Raw genomic sequence first — 13,730 nt, forward strand, 5'->3', positions numbered from 1 at the left:
TGGATGGAGGGATGGATAGATAGAGGGAGGGATAGAGAGAGGAATGGATGGATGGAGAGAGGGATAGATAGAGGGATAGAGGGAGGGATAGAGAGAAATTACTTCTACACTTTCCAGTCCTCTTTTAAAGAAGGGATAAACTCTTTGTTTCTTCACACCAAATTAGCATGACAATTCCTCCGGCTGAGGGGATTTTGGGCTGGTTGGACCTCCTACGGGGCTCTTCTTTCCCGCGTTACTCAGAGCTGGAACAGTTAAAGCAGGAATCCACCATGACAGAGTTAAGCTGGTGACATTGAAAACAATGCAGAATGATCTCCATACATACAGAAGACTCGATACATACAAAATGGTAGGAGTTCTTAGTGGCGCTTTCAGTGTTATAAATTCAGCATTTTCATAGGTTACTATATGTTGAGAGTCATGACGTTGACTAATCTAACATGGAACAACTGTTTATCACTCATGACAGACAAAGGGGAACTTTCCATGTGAAGGTTCAGTTCTAGAACAACGGGCTTACAGTGAGCCTAATCACTGTCTGTAACAGACTCACTGTTCTATACCTGAACAGACTCACTGTTCTATACCTTAACAGACTCACTGTTCTATACCTTAACAGACTCACTGTTCTATACCTTAACAAACTCACTGTTCTATACCTTAACAGACTCACTGTTCTATACCTTAACAGACTCACTGTTCTATACCTTAACAGACTCACTGTTCTATACCTTAACAGACTCACTGTTCTATACCTGAACAGACTCACTGTTCTATACCTTAACAGACTCACTGTTCTATACCTTAACAGACTCACTGTTCTATACCTGAACAGACTCACTGTTCTATACCTTAACAGACTCACTGTTCTATACCTTAACAGACTCACTGTTCTATACCTTAACAGACTCACTGTTCTATACCTTAACAGACTCACTGTTCTATACCTGAACAGACTCACTGTTCTATACCTTAACAGACTCACTGTTCTATACCTTAACAGACTCACTGTTCTATACCTTAACAGACTCACTATTCTATACCTTAACAGACTCACTGTTCTATACCTTAACAGACTCACTGTTCTATACCTTAACAGACTCACTGTTCTATACCTTAACAGACTCACTGTTCTATACCTTAACAGACTCACTGTTCTATACCTTAACAGACTCACTGTTCTATACCTTAACAGACTCACTGTTCTATACCTTAACAGACTCACTGTTCTATACCTTAACAAACTCACTGTTCTATACCTCAACAGACTCACTGTTCTATACCTTAACAGACTCACTGTTCTATACCTTAACAAACTCACTGTTCTATACCTTAACAGACTCACTGTTCTATACCTTAACAAACTCACTGTTCTATACCTTAACAAACTCACTGTTCTATACCTTAACAGGCTCACTGTTCTATACCTTAACAAACTCACTGTTCTATACCTTAACAGGCTCACTGTTCTATACCTGAACAGACTCACTGTTCTATACCTTAACAAACTCACTGTTCTATACCTTAACAGACTCACTGTTCTATACCTTAACAGACTCACTGTTCTATACAGTAACTGGCTCACGTTAAATTGTTTCATGATGTGGTTCGGTTGACCGTTTTTTGCAGAGGCAGTTCCAGTTTAGGGCCTTAATTGATAGCAGAGTCATTGGCAGACACTCTGCCTAGTTCTGAATCCAAACACAATGGTACCTGCTGCTCTCCATATGCCAAAGACTGTGACTGGGAGCTGAGCCTTATTCATTAATGCACACCGTAGCAAAACCTTTTACAACGGAAAACTGTCGATAGGTTTCCATTCAGTATAGTATGGTGTTTTGCTGCTGAATACAGAAAGGTGAACAGTGGAGCGTTGATGGGTTTATGATGACCGCTGTATCTGTTAGGGTTTTAAATGGTTTATGATGACCGCTGTATCTGTTAGGGTTTTAAATGGTTTATGATGACTGCTGTATCTGTTAGGGTTTTAAATGGTTTATGATGACTGCTGTATCTGTTAGGGTTTTAAATGGTTTATGATGACTGCTGTATCTGTTAGGGTTTTAAATGGTTTATGATGACTGCTGTATCTGTTAGGGTTTTAAATGGTTTATGATGACTGCTGTATCTGTTAGGGTTTTAAATGGTTTATGATGACTGCTGTATCTGTTAGGGTTTTAAATGGTTTATGATGACCGCTGTATCTGTTAGGGTTTTAAATGGTTTATGATGACCGCTGTATCTGTTAGGGTTTTAAATGGTTTATGATGACTGCTGTATCTGTTAGGGTTTTAAATGGTTTATGATGACTGCTGTATCTGTTAGGGTTTTAAATGGTTTATGATGACTGCTGTATCTGTTAGGGTTTTAAATGGTTTATGATGACTGCTGTATCTGTTAGGGTTTTAAATGGTTTATGATGACTGCTGTATCTGTTAGGGTTTTAAATGGTTTATGATGACTGCTGTATCTGTTAGGGTTTTAAATGGTTTATGATGACTGCTGTATCTGTTAGGGTTTTAAATGGTTTATGATGACTGCTGTATCTGTTAGGGTTTTAAATGGTTTATGATGACCGCTGTATCTGTTAGGGTTTTAAATGGTTTATGATGACTGCTGTATCTGTTAGGGTTTTAAATGGTTTATGATGACTGCTGTATCTGTTAGGGTTTTAAATGGTTTATGATGACTGCTGTATCTGTTAGGGTTTTAAATGGTTTATGATGACTGCTGTATCTGTTAGGGTTTTAAATGGTTTATGACATTTATGCGGTCGTTGAAAGGTTTCAGCAGATCAACAGTTGCTAACGAAACTGAGCACAGTCGTGTTACAGTATGTATCGTAAAATATAAAAGTGTTGTGGTATTGGACAATAAAGACATATTCTTCTTCGTTCACGCTCAGCCTCTGTAAGTACTGCAGTATGACCTTCCTCAAAGCCTGCAGTAGTAGGAACAGACAGAGACATGCTCTATGAAAACTCAGATAGATACAAGGTATGAAAGGAACGTTAGTATCCACTCACGAACAACCCCCCCCCCCCCCCCCCTCCTCCAACCTTCTCTAGTATCCACTCACTAAGGCATCAGACAACAGGCACATTTTCCCTCTGTTTCACTCAAAGCCCAAAATTAGGGGGAAAGAATTGGTCAACTTTAAATGAAGGGAAACCCCACCGAGAAATCGCCCCTCCTCCAAGGGCCTGCTGGTCTCAGAGCTCTGGGGTCTCCAAAGACCCCTGGAACTCCCAGGGGCTGAAAGAGGGGGTCGCTGACCTTTGATGTGGTGTGGGGTCGAGGGGTGTGTGTGTGTTGGGGGGTCAGTCCAGAGACTTAATGCCCCTGACCGATCACAAAGCACTAAGCTGGTCAGTGGTCGTGGGACTGGGATCGAATTGAGGAGTCCAGCGCTCGGACACACACACGCACGCACGCACGCACGCACGCACGCACGCACGCACGCACGCACGCACGCACGCACGCACGCACACACACACACACACACACACACACACACACACACACACACCGGTGGAATGTTTTGGGTGCAAGCATTTCAAATTCCTCTCTTTTCTGCTCCTCTCATCTGGCTCCCAAACCAATGTTACTGGCAGATGTTACTGGCAGATGTTACTGGCAGATGTTACTGGCAGATGTTACTGGCAGATGTTACTGGCAGATGTTACTGGCAGATGTTACTGGCAGATGTTACTGACAGATGTTACTGACAGATGTTACTAACAGATGTTACTGGCAGATGTTACTGGCAGATGTTACTGGCAGATGTTACTGACAGATGTTACTGGCAGATGTTACTGGCAGATGTTACTGGCAGATGTTACTGGCAGATGTTACTGACAGATGTTACTGGCAGATGTTACTGGCAGATGTTACTGGCAGATGTTACTGGCAGATGTTACTGGCAGATGTTACTGGCAGATGTTACTGGCAGATGTTACTGACAGATGTTACTAACAGATGTTACTGACAGATGTTACTGGCAGATGTTACTGGCAGATGTTACTGACAGATGTTACTGGCAGATGTTACTGGCAGATGTTACTGGCAGATGTTACTGGCAGATGTTACTGGCAGATGTTACTGACAGATGTTACTGACAGATGTTACTAACAGATGTTACTGGCAGATGTTACTGGCAGATGTTACTGGCAGATGTTACTAACAGATGTTACTGGCAGATGTTACTAACAGATGTTACTAACAGATGTTACTGGCAGATGTTACTAACAGATGTTACTGGCAGATGTTACTGGCAGATGTTACTAACAGATGTTACTGACAGATGTTACTGGCAGATGTTACTGGCAGATGTTACTGACAGATGTTACTAACAGATGTTACTGGCAGATGTTACTAACAGATGTTACTGGCAGATGTTACTGGCAGATGATACTGGCAGATGTTACTGGCAGATGTTACTGGCAGATGTTACTGACAGATGTTACTAACAGATGTTACTGGCAGATGTTACTAACAGATGTTACTGGCAGATGTTACTGGCAGATGATACTGGCAGATGTTACTGGCAGATGTTACTAACAGATGTTACTGGCAGATGTTACTGGCAGATGTTACTGGCAGATGTTACTAACAGATGTTACTGACAGATGTTACTGGCAGATGTTACTGACAGATGTTACTAACAGATGTTACTAACAGATGTTACTGGCAGATGTTACTGGCAGATGTTACTGGCAGATGATACTGGCAGATGATACTGGCAGATGTTACTGGCAGATGTTACTAACAGATGTTACTAACAGATGTTACTGACAGATGTTACTAACAGATGTTACTGACAGGAGACGAAGTAGATTAGAGTCATATTGATGGCTCATATGACATTAGATTACATACCTTTGTTGGCTCCGAATCAAATGGGATTGAATGGGCCATGCCTTTCCTCATACACAGACACAGACGCAGACACACACACACACGGTCACACACACACACACACACACAAACGAGCAAGCACGCATGCACACGCATACACACACACACAAACACACCTTCTCAGTCCCTCATGCCTATATATTACATCAGTCATTCAGTGAGTCAGTCCCTGACTCCACTAATTGGTATTTATCCTGCTCTCCAGACGCATCAATTAATCTACATACCAAAGCAGCATTTTTGTCATATCAACCATTCAAGTCACAGGAAATGTTGAATACAACCAATCAAAGCATTCGCCCAGGGTTGGTCTCAGTATCTACGCCCAATCACACACAGGTCACACAGCCCCATACGTGGTGTAGAGCCATGAATCAGGACCAAAACAGGTCTTCTCCGTGACGTCATCTCATCTTTACTTCTGACCGTGGTCACAAATACTGTGCCAGTTATCTCACCACCTCTTCGGTTCTGACTTGTGGTCTGATATCCAAAATGGAAACCTAAATGTCTTCAATCTATTAGATGTCTCTTTCTCCATAGAGATATACAGAACATAAATTGAGGAAACAAATTTCTACCAGGCCTTCTGACTCCTGACTGGCATTCTGTTCACTATAGGCTGCACTACTTTTGACCAGGGCCCTTAGCAGTGAACTATATATATAGGGGACAGGGTGCACTACTTTTGACCAGGGCCCTTAGCAGTGAACTATATATATACTGTATATAGGGAATAGGGTGCCATTTAACTTCTTGACACTAGGGGGGCGCCATTTCGACTTTGTAAAAATTCGTTCCCAAATTAAACTGCCTCGTACTCAATTCTTGCTCGTACAATATGCATATTATTATTACTATTGGATAGAAAGCACTCTCTAGTTTCTAAAACCGTTTGAATTATTTCTCTGAGTGAAACAGAACTCATTCTGCAGCACATTTCCTGTCAGGGAGTGAGATTTCAGAAATCGAGGTCCCTGTTCTGAGGTCAGTTTATAAGTCCCCATGTAAGGCATCGGGCTACATGCACTGCATACGCCTTCCTCTAGATGTCAGTAAGCGGGGAGAATTTGAATGGAGTGGATTGCGCAATCTGGGGCCCTATATAAGACCGTGGAACGGAAGTACCGTTCTTTTCAACGGGGCGCCTGGCGCATCAGGGACATCACAATGGCCTCCTGCAAAGCTTTCGTTTTAGCAGTTCTGTATCTCCGGTCATGTTTTTATTCGTTATAGTTGTTAAAGACATCATAAGGTAGTTAATTTAAACCGACTTATAGCAGTTTATATCAGTTTATTGCGATTTTCCTGGATTTCTTTGTGATGCGCTTTCACGAGTTGGACACCTCTCCAGTGGGTGGCTATCGTTAGCTGCTTTTTCCACATGAGAAGAGGACATCTTTCAACCAAAAGACGATTGTTCTGGAGAAAGGACACCTTGCCCAAGATTCTGATGGAAGCTCGGCAAATAGTAAGCAATCTTTATGTTGTTAATTTGTATTTATGTTGACAAATGTCAAATAATAATTCCGCCATGAATTTCGGTGCGGTCTCGCTTTAGCGCACGCTGTATGCTGAATTAACGTTAATTTTAAAAATGTAACACAGCGATTGCATTAAGAACTAATTTGTCTTTCATTTGCTGTCCAACTTGTATTTTTTAGTCAAGTTTATGAATAGTTTTCGATTAGAATAGGTGCCTCTCCAAGATGGCGCCGGACAGATTGCTTGAAGTTTTGGCCACTAATCACATTGTATAACCACGATTTGTGCCGCTAAATATGCACATTTTCGAACAAACTCTATATGCATTGTGTAATATGATGTTATAGGACTGTCATCTGAAGAATTCTGAGAAGGTTAGTGAAAAAATTAATATATTTTGGTGGTTTATACGTTATCGCTATTTTTGGCTTGAATCAATGCTGTTGTGATGTTTGCTATTGTGGTAAGCTAATATAACGCTATATTGTGTTTTCGCTGTAAAACACTTAGAAAATCTGAAATATTGTCTGGATTCACAAGATCTGTGTCTTTCATTTGCTGTACGCTGTGTATTTTTAAGAAATGTTTTATGATGAGTAATTAGGTAATACACGATGGTCTCTGTAGTTATTCTAGTCGCTTTGGTGAGAGTTGTGATGGTGGCTGCAATGGTAAACTATGATTTATACCTGAAATATGCACATTTTTCAAACAAAACATATGCTATACAATAAATATGTTATCAGACTGTCATCTGATGAAGTTGTTTCTTGGTTAGTGGCTATTTATATCTTTATTTGGTCGAATTTGTGATAGCTACTGATGGAGTAAAAAAATGGTGGAGTAAAAAAGTGGTGTCTTTTGCTAACGTGGTTAGCTAATAGATTTACATATTGTGTCTTCCCTGTAAAACATTTTAAAAATCAGAAATGATGGCTGGATTCACAAGATGTGTATCTTTCATTTGGTGTCTTGGACTTGTGATTTCATGAACATTTTATTATATGATATCCCTGTGGCTTTAGGCTAGGCTATGCTAGTCAGCTTTTTTGATGGGGGGGATCCCGGATCCGGGTTTGTGAGGCGTTAGAGGTTTTAAGATGCAGTCCATGTTAGCTAAAGGAACAAGCTGACCTATCAGGAGGCTGGTAGCCGTTAACATTCCAACAGGCAGGAAATTCTACTTCCTGATCCAGTTCATTGATCCAAACAATGAGCATCCCTGTGGTCTTTAACAGGACCTCAAAGTAAACCTTACTGTGTGTGTGTGTGTTTGCGTGTGTGTGTGTGTGTGTGCGTGCGTGCGTGCGTGCGTGCGTGCGTGCGTGCGTGCGTGCGTGCGTGTGTTCAGGTTTCCTCTTGTGTACCACAATACCATATTAGCTCGATGAGTTACAGCCTCACAATACCATGGGAAGCAAATGTTTTCAGTTCTCAGACAAGGGTTCTCGTCATGCGAGCGTTGTTCACCAAACCGCCTCGCCTACAATGGCGTGATTTCCTTACATAACCTCTCTCAGTTGACTTAGACTCTCCTGAATGCTCATTATGTTCATAATGTCAAACAAATTCCTGCAGAAATATCATAATTTTAAATGCCATTCATGTGATGTCACCCCTCTGTCATTGTCCTACAGGCTTTGGTCTTTGTTGTAGTTTCCAGATTTAACTCGTCATCATGGGCGATTCTGTGCATAGAACTACATTCCGTTCTATTTCTGCCGTACCCTTTGCATGTCAATAGAGGAAGCAACTTTTACAACTGCTGTGCCCTCCTATCCCTCTATTCTACATACCACTTCTGCTTTGGAGGTGGATATTCAGCCTGCGGGGCCCAAAGGTTAACATAGGGCATAGGGATTGAAACTGGTTAAGGTTAGGGTTAATGACTGAACAATAAGTTAGGGTTAGAGTTTGGTTTAGGGTTAGGGTTAATGACTGAACACTAAGTTAGGGTTAGGGTTTGGTTTAGGGTTAATGACTGAACACTAAGTTAGGGTTAGAGTTTGGTTTAGGGTTAGGGTTAGGGTTAATGACTGAACACTAAGTTAGGGTTAGGGTTTGGTTTAGGGTTAATGACTGAACAATAAGTTAGGGTTAGAGTTTGGTTTAGGGTTAATGACTGAACACTAAGTTAGGGTTAGGATTTGGTTTAGGGTTAATGACTGAACACTAAGTTAGGGTTAGGATTTGGTTTAGGGTTAATGACTGAACAATAAGTTAGGGTTAGAGTTTGGTTTAGGGTTAATGACTGAACAATAAGTTAGGGTTAGGATTTGGTTTAGGGTTAATGACTGAACACTAAGTTAGGGTTAGAGTTTGGTTTAGGGTTAATGACTGAACACTAAGTTAGGGTTAGGATTTGGTTTAGGGTTAATGACTGAACACTAAGTTAGGGTTAGGATTTGGTTTAGGGTTAATGACTGAACAATAAGTTAGGGTTAGAGTTTGGTTTAGGGTTAATGACTGAACACTAAGTTAGGGTTAGGATTTGGTTTAGGGTTAATGACTGAACACTAAGTTAGGGTTAGAGTTTGGTTTAGGGTTAATGACTGAACACTAAATTAAAGTTAGGATTAGGGCATCCAAAAGCATTCGGAATCTACTGGCTGTATCGACAGCCTTGTATTTCTGCATGAGTCACACACGCGATCCATGAGGGAAAATAACTGAGCTCTAGAACAGGTAGTCAAGTCTGGAATGATGCAGCAGTTCCTGACTCTGTTTCATATTCGCAGCTGCTTTACTCTGTACCTGCAAAGGAGGGTGGAGTGTGTGTGTGTCCATGCGTGTCTTAGCCTAACCTACAATTAAACTGGCATGTCTACCTCTTCCTGACATCTTTAGTATGTTGTGTTGTGTTATAGGAATGTGATGTCAGCGCCCATCTTCCTCCTGTCGCCGTGGATTCATCCCAAAGGGCACTCTATTCCCTACATAGTGCACCACTTTTGACCAAGGCATCTGGCAGGGTACCAATTGGGAGGAAACCAGCGAGTTTTAGACAGGTGAGAAACCTCAGAATGGTCTCCTTCCATAAGCGTAACACATAAAAACCTTTTGTGTTCACAAGAGATTGTTAAGCATTCCAACGAAAACATTTGTGAAATGATTTGAGGCCATTGTCATTTCATTTGATTATGACTAGTAGGACTGCACCCAAAAGAAGCATTCAATAGATCATACTCACAACAGGTTAAACAACAGACGTAAGACAATGGAAAATATAATCCTACCGTGTGAAATATTGTTCCAGACAAGACAAATTACACTGAGATTGATACATTTACGGTACAAGAGAAAAAAAACTCTTATGTTTATTAGCAATGCATTTCACATTGTGATTTTTTTTTAAATATATATATACAGAAAATGACAATGATTTCTAGAAGACGAAATGAAATGGATACATACACAGGATGTCATTTCTCCTGCACAATGATAATCTTCTAGTAATAGTACATCTTCAACCAGTCAACAGAACTAGAATAATATCCATTGTCAATCAGCTCGTGACAAGATCTCCCACACAGAAACCCCAACCGACCAACAACCAACCTCCCAAAGAAAAGACACCAATTTCAATGGTGGTTACCACATTGTTTGGCGTAACTAAGGAAATACTTTTGACCCCTATGGGTGGAATCCCCTGATATCTAAAGCAACCGTTGTGAAGTGTTGTTGAGATGTGTTGTGTGATGGTTGCGATGTGTTGTGTGATGGTTGCGATGTGTTGTGTGATGGTTGAGATGTGTTGTGTGATGGTTGAGATGTGTTGTGTGATGGTTGAGATGTGTTGTGTGATGGTTGCGATGTGTTGTGTGATGGTTGCGATGTGTTGTGTGATGGTTGAGATGTGTTGTGTGATGGTTGAGATGTGTTGTGTGACGGTTGAGATGTGTTGTGTGATGGTTGAGATGTGTTGTGTGATGGTTGAGATGTGTTGTGTGATGGTTGAGATGTGTTGTGTGATGGTTGAGATGTGTTGTGTGATGGTTGAGATGTGTTGTGTGATGGTTGCGATGTGTTGTGTGATGTTGCGATGTGTTGTGTGATGGTTGCGATGTGTTGTGTGATGGTTGCGATGTGTTGTGTGATGGTTGAGATGTGTTGTGTGATGTTGCGATAATGTTGTGTGATGGTTGCGATGTGTTGTGTGATAGTTGTGAGAAGGTGTGGGGGTGGACGGGCATCACATTACAGAATGATAGAATTCTTGTGGGTTCAATCGTGAGAAAAGGACTCAACATAAGACACAACAAAACAACAGCCGGCTGCACAAGACTGTTCCTTGTTTGTTTGTATTGTTATTGGAGTTGTTTTTAATAACTTGCCCAGAGAATCCAGTTGAAAATTAGCCGGCTGGCTAAAACCGTCACTTTTACTAAAACGTGGATTAACCTAGAGTCTAAACCCTGTCTAAGCCAGGGGAGGGGGGGGTTCTACTAAGCTATAAGGAATTGTTTTAAGAAGGTCATACAAAGGATCAATTAGCTATTGGATTTTTAATTTTAAGACCCCTTGAAGGATTCCAGAAATATATGTAAAAAAACATATTTTGGGCCTTACATTCGACATTGTACTTACTACTTAAAACACATTTCTCTGGTTTCTATATCATGTTACATGTCCTTTCATTAGTTTTTAGGATTTATTGTCATGCTTCATTGGCCCATACAAACACATTGAATAACAGATTCACTACATGGAACAACAGATAGTCCCCCCCAAAAAAAATCTAAAAGGAAGTTTGTTCTAAAGTGTCTGTCCTAAATCTGAGAGATATAAGAAAGATCAGGAAACATTTGTTATTTGATTTACATGTATTTAACCCCTTATTTTTTAGCACTAAACAGTCTCCATATAGACTTCCATACATGTTTTCAACTGGTACCGGGGACCTTCAGACGAGTCTTGTGAGGACTGTGGGCGTCCAAGAGCAAAACAACGTACGTTTGTGAGAGTCTCACCTTTCCACAGATGGTTTAGTGTAGTGTGTAGCCTAAACCGTTCGGACGCTACAGACGATATTGTGAGAAGACCAATTTTCAGGATGTCTCATGGTCTGACAAACACTGCTCTAACTCTGTCACCTTTCACCGCTGATGTGGAAGTGTTACATGGATTGAGACGCATCTACAGCAAAAAAAAACGTTATCTCTAGTTTAAAGTGACAGATGTTTTTATTATGCTAATTAGATTTCCGCAGGGGAGGCGGACATCGACATTAGTTCTTTTTCATGTGCACTGTCGCTTTAAAAATAAAATCTATAAATTCGAATAAATAAAGTTACAAACCAATTGAATATGTACTGGGTTGGGGCAACTGGGTTATTGAGTAGGGTAACTGGGTTATTGGGTAGGGTAACTGGGTTATTGGGTAGGGTAACTAACTGGGTAATTGGGTAGGGTGACTAACTGGGTAATTGGGTAGGGTAACTGGGTTATTGGGTAGGGTAACTGGGTTATTGGGTAGGGTGACTAACTGGGTAATTGGGTAGGGTAACTGGGTAATTGGGTAGGGTGACTAACTGGGTAATTGGGTAGGGTAACTGGGTTATTGGGTAGGGTGACTAACTGGGTAATTGGGTAGGGTGACTAACTGGGTTATTGGGTAGGGTGACTGGGTTATTGGGTAGGGTGACTAACTGGGTAATTGGGTAGGGTGACTGGATTATTGGGTAGGGTAACTGGGTTATTGGGTAGGGTGACTAACTGGGTAATTGGGTAGGGTGGCTGGGTTATTGGGTAGGGTGACTAACTGGGTAATTGGGTAGGGTGACTGGATTATTGGGTAGGGTAACTGGGTTATTGGGTAGGGTGACTAACTGGGTAATTGGGTAGGGTAACTGGGTTATTGGGTAGGGTAACTGGGTTATTGGGTAGGGTAACTGGGTTATTGGGTAGGGTGACTAACTGGGTAATTGGGTAGGGTAACTGGGTTATTGGGTAGGGTAACTAACTTGGTTATTGGGTAGGGTAACTAACTGGGTTATTGGGTAGGGTAACTGGGTTATTGGGTAGGGTAACTAACTGGGTTATTGGGTAGGGTAACTGGGTTATTGGGTAGGGTAACTGGGTTATTGGGTAGGGTGAGTTTGAGCGTCTTAAGACTTTTTGGCAAGATGTAGACTGTTAGCATCTAGATTCAGGCTCATGGATTTCAATATTAAGCCATGTTAACTGCATATCAATGTGAACCTAGCCCGTAGTAGGAATGTGTTGGAGAGGGGTGTGATCACAGAAATACCAAGCTGAAACACACTGCAACACAGAGACAGTGAAACAGGACAGTGAAACATTAGGCTCCCCAGTTAAAGATGCCCTGTGCAGTACATTTCAGGCTGAACCATTCTCCCTTGGTCACAATTTGTTTGGCACATTGTATTCCTAATACTTTAACACTCAGCCTTTAGAATGTTGATGTTGTTATGGGTACAGTAGGATACCAGTGAGTTTTTCTTTTTGTGTACTTTAATAACAAGACGTGTCTTTATTATGGTGTTGTCTTAAAACATCTCATAGCCTTTATGTTCTAGAGACAGTGAGCCAACCACTAAACTGGAGAGCAACCCGTACACTGAAGACTATGGCAGCGTCTGAAATAGAACCCTATGCCCTATACAGTGTGCAACTTTTGACATAGAGCTCTGGTCAATAGTAGTGCACTATATAGGGAATAGGGCTCTGGTCAATAGTAGTGCACTATATAGGGAATAGGGCTCTGGTCAATAGTAGTGCACTATATAGGGAATAGGGCTCTGGTCAATAGTAGTGCGCTATATAGGGAATAGGGCTCTGGTCTATAGTAGTGCACTATATAGGGAATAGGGTTCTATTTGTTGCTTAGCTAAACCTACAATATCTCTTCAGGGTCTCCATTTTATTTGGCAAGCCTCCAGTTAAATGAAAAGCAAAGGAAGCTACTCTTCCCCATGTCTACGAGGAATGGGGATACTCCCAGATCAGAGGCAGACATGTGCAAACAATTATTCAATCTCAAAGCAGTAAAAACACACACAAAAATACCGTAGAAAAAAGGCAACAAAGTGAAATAATTTTGTTACAGAATACAAGCAGCAAAATAAAAAACAATAAGTTAAATAATCGTCCAGTTCAAACATTACAATTAGTCCCTGCGTAAGGTAAATACCTTATACATGACCCATAAAGAACATTTCCAGTACATTTGTCCTACGTTGACCTGCCAGGGATTGTGAGGTTCTTCTCTAGTTCTACCTTCCTCCTCTTTACTGGTCCTTTCCCACAGTTCATGTCAGTAACAACACAGTCATGTCTGATCTCTCCACTGACACGTGTGCATT

General features: G+C 41.2%; 1 protein-coding gene across 1 annotated transcript in view; it reads right to left on the reverse strand.

Moving 5' to 3' along the window:
• Positions 1 to 13,179: 13,179 nt before the first annotated feature.
• LOC120062810 (ectoderm-neural cortex protein 1-like) overlaps positions 13,180 to 13,730 on the reverse strand; it is a 13,775-nt gene continuing 13,224 nt past the window's right edge. Inside the window, exon 4 of the mRNA XM_039012883.1 lies at positions 13,180 to 13,730. This exon is cut by the window's right edge and continues 608 nt beyond it. The gene's annotated coding sequence lies outside the window, so the exon portion shown is untranslated.

Source organism: Salvelinus namaycush, chromosome 18 (genome assembly GCF_016432855.1).
Source record: "Salvelinus namaycush isolate Seneca chromosome 18, SaNama_1.0, whole genome shotgun sequence".
NCBI classification, from domain to species: domain Eukaryota; kingdom Metazoa; phylum Chordata; class Actinopteri; order Salmoniformes; family Salmonidae; genus Salvelinus; species Salvelinus namaycush.